The following is a 3,341-nucleotide window of genomic DNA, read 5'->3' on the forward strand; positions in this document are numbered from 1 at the left end:
TTGTTATGGCATGTGCGCAACATTAGTGGCATAATCCCATCGCAAATGCAATGCCTCGCTTGTTGTGGGACATAAGCAGCGCTCACCTACAGGGATCGATGAAATGGGCTGGCCCAACAATGTGGTATCTAATAGTTTTGAGAAGCTTTGAAGGAGAAGTTGGAGGAACCTTCCATCCGGTTTTGGGAATGTTCCTGGCAGCTTTTCATCTACTTCTCTCGTCTTTCTCTGTGCCGGTTTTTATAGATTTTCATTTTCATTTTCTATTTGTTCTGTTTGTTTTTTCTATTTTTAAATACATGTCAACTTTTGTTGAATACATGTTGAACATTTTTTGTATACATGTTGAAAAAGAATTAGATACGCATTGAACTTTTTCTGAATATACATTGAACACTTAGCTGAATACATGTTAAACATTTGTCAAATGCATACTTATTATTTTTTAACACTCATATAACATTTTTTAAATGTCATGAACATTTTTTAAAACATGCTTAATTTTTTAAGTGTTACAGACATTTTCTAATGCAAAAAATTATTTTTTATATGTTATAGACGTTTTAAAAAATTGCCAAAACAAATTTTGATATTTCACTAACATTTAGAAAGCCATGAACATATTTGTAAATGTGTGTAAGTTTTTTTAATATCATGGGGATTTTTTGAATTGTATGGACATTTTTTTCCAAATTACATGAACAATTTTTTTAGATTATTAAAGAATGTTTTAAAAAGTGTGATGTATATATTTTGAAACAAGTGAACATTTTTTAAATGTCAGAAACATTTTATTGAATTGTCAAACTTTTTTAAAAAACCGCTAGTATAAAATTTCACATTCCATGAATATTTTTGTAACGTGCGTTGAACATTTTTTTATCAAAAATGATAGAGGAAAAACAAAAGCAAAAATGCAAGGGGAAAGGGTAGAGAAAGAAAAAAGCATTATATCTGTTGCTAGTACGAGAAAATAGCTCAAGCGCCCGGTTCATTTTCTAGCATCGATACCGTAGGTAACGCCAAGATTGGAAGGCCCAACTGCCCCATCGACCGGGAATTCGATCCTGGCGCCTACGCTAGCGCCCAGCGTTGTAGATGCCCTAAGGGCACATGCAACGTGGGCACCATCGGCGGGCGCTAGGGTACAAATCCCAGCCATTTTGCTAGATTCCCATCGAGAATGGGATTTCTGCTGGCTCGACGCCTAGGGCGTGTTTGGTTGCCCGCATCGAGCCCAACCAGGCCCGCGCGGGAAGGGAGAGGCCTGTTTGGTTGCCTGGTTTTTCTATTGGGCCTGCATTCCACGTTTCTCAAAGCAGCCCAGAGCCTAGCTCGCTGGAAACGCTCGGATCGGCAGTTTCTCGCGAGTCAGACTGAGTGCGGCGCGAGGTCGCATGGGTGGGAGCGAGGCGAGGGCGAGGGGGGATGGCGGGAGATGGAAATCTGGCGCGTCGTCCCGGCGCCAAATTAGCCTCACCCCCCTTTCACTCGCTCACCCATAGCCATTGGCTCCCTTTCTTCCCTACCGCCTCATCACCGGCGGCGGCTGCGATTTCAGATCCGCGCTATAGGCTTCGGCGGAAGGGGCAGCGGCATTTGCGGCGGATCTGGTGCTCCCCTTGCTCTTGGCCACCGTCTGGTCGACCTATACTGTGCCATGCCCCCCCCCTATGCCGTCCTCGTCTCTGATGTCGGTAAGAAGTACCCCCTCCCCCCTTTGTTAGCTCAGTGGTTAGGCCATTAAGCTAGGTGTAGGATCGATTTCCCACTGAATGAACCGTCGATGTCGACTAGGTTATGGACGCACGGATGAGGATGATAATCCAGGCAGCAGTACTGATTGGTTTGATTCAGGCATGGGTCATTTTCATGCACCAGAGAGCTGTTCGTCGTGCTGGGAGACCTTTGATCCGCTATGGTCCATTGTTTCCCCGGGAACAGGAGAGGATCCAAAATCTGAACTACATCTACAACTACAATGACGTCGAGGCTCTGTGGATGCTTAGAATGAAAAGAGAACCATTTGCCAGGCTTGCTGAGACCTTCAGGAGCAGGGGCCTGTTACAACATAGGATCAACACCAGTGTCGAAGAGCAAGTGGCCATGTTCCTCCATGTTGTTGGCCATAACCAGAGGTTCAGGGTCATTCACAACACATCCAGGAGATCAATGGAGACCATCTCTAGGTACTTCAAGTAGGCGCTTTTTGCCGTTGGGGAGCTTAGAGGAGAGATGATCACGAGACCATCTGGCCAGACTCCACCCAAGATTTGCGGAAGCCCAAGATGGTATCCATACTTCAAGGTGAGCATTGACAATATACATTTTTCATGTCTTGATATGCTTGTATTATTCAAGTTGAGCATTAACACAGGCTATTGATGCCATTTTTAGGATTGCATTGGGGCAATAGATGGTACTCATGTCACTGCCAGAGTTCCTAGGTCACAGTCTGTAGCATACATGGGGAGGAAGCACTACACAAGCCAGAATGTGCTTGCTGCTGTTGACTTTGATCTGAAGTTCACATATGTGCTGGCTGGCTGGGAGGGGTCAGCGCATGATGCTAACATTCTCACTGACATCATGAGTCGACCTGATGGGATCAACATCCCCGACGACAAGTTCTACCTTGGAGATGCTGGCTATGCATGTCGGCCAGGTATTCTTCCACCCTGTAGGGAAACAAGTACCATCTTAATGAGTTCTCTAGTAGGAACTTTCCTAGGACTGCACATGAGCTGTTTAATCTCAGACACTCCAGCCTTAGAGTAACTATTGAGAGGGCATTTGGAGCTCTGAAGAATAGGTTTAAGATCCTGGATTAGAAGCCATTCCACCCATACTCCACTCAGGTTAAGCTAGTTCTTGCTTGTTGCATTCTGCATAACTGGATTCTCCAGTGGGGCTTTGATGAACATGTGCCTGAGGAGGAAGAAGTCGAGCCTGGCGATGTTGTTAGCTCTGGCCATGGTGTGGAGGCATTTGACAATGACGCTTGGAAGAACAAAAGGTTGGAGTGGGCAGAGGCAATGTGACTTAACAAAGGTCAGTGCAGGATTTGAAGAAGAGGAAGAAGAAGAAGCAGCAGCTGAAGCAGAAGAAGAGGAAGAAGAGGAATAAGAAGCAGTAGCAGCAGAAGCAGAAGAAGAGGAAGATGAAGAGGAAGATTTGGTAGCAGCAACACCGATGAACTATCCCCTATTTAGCCAATGGCTCTTAATAATTTGAACTGTCATTTGATAGTAGTTAGGATGAACTGTCATTTGTTTAACTAGCTGGCACTATGTTCAGATTGTGTGTGGTAAGGTCACCATTAGTTAGAAGTGGTGACAACA

General features: G+C 44.7%; 1 pseudogene; it reads left to right on the plus strand.

The window, feature by feature from the left end:
• Positions 1–1,800: 1,800 nt before the first annotated feature.
• Positions 1,801–3,068, plus strand: LOC119321581 (annotated as a pseudogene).
• Positions 3,069–3,341: the final 273 nt, after the last annotated feature.

This window comes from Triticum dicoccoides, chromosome 6B (genome assembly GCF_002162155.2).
Source record: "Triticum dicoccoides isolate Atlit2015 ecotype Zavitan chromosome 6B, WEW_v2.0, whole genome shotgun sequence".
In the NCBI taxonomy this organism is placed as follows: Eukaryota; Viridiplantae; Streptophyta; class Magnoliopsida; order Poales; family Poaceae; genus Triticum; species Triticum dicoccoides.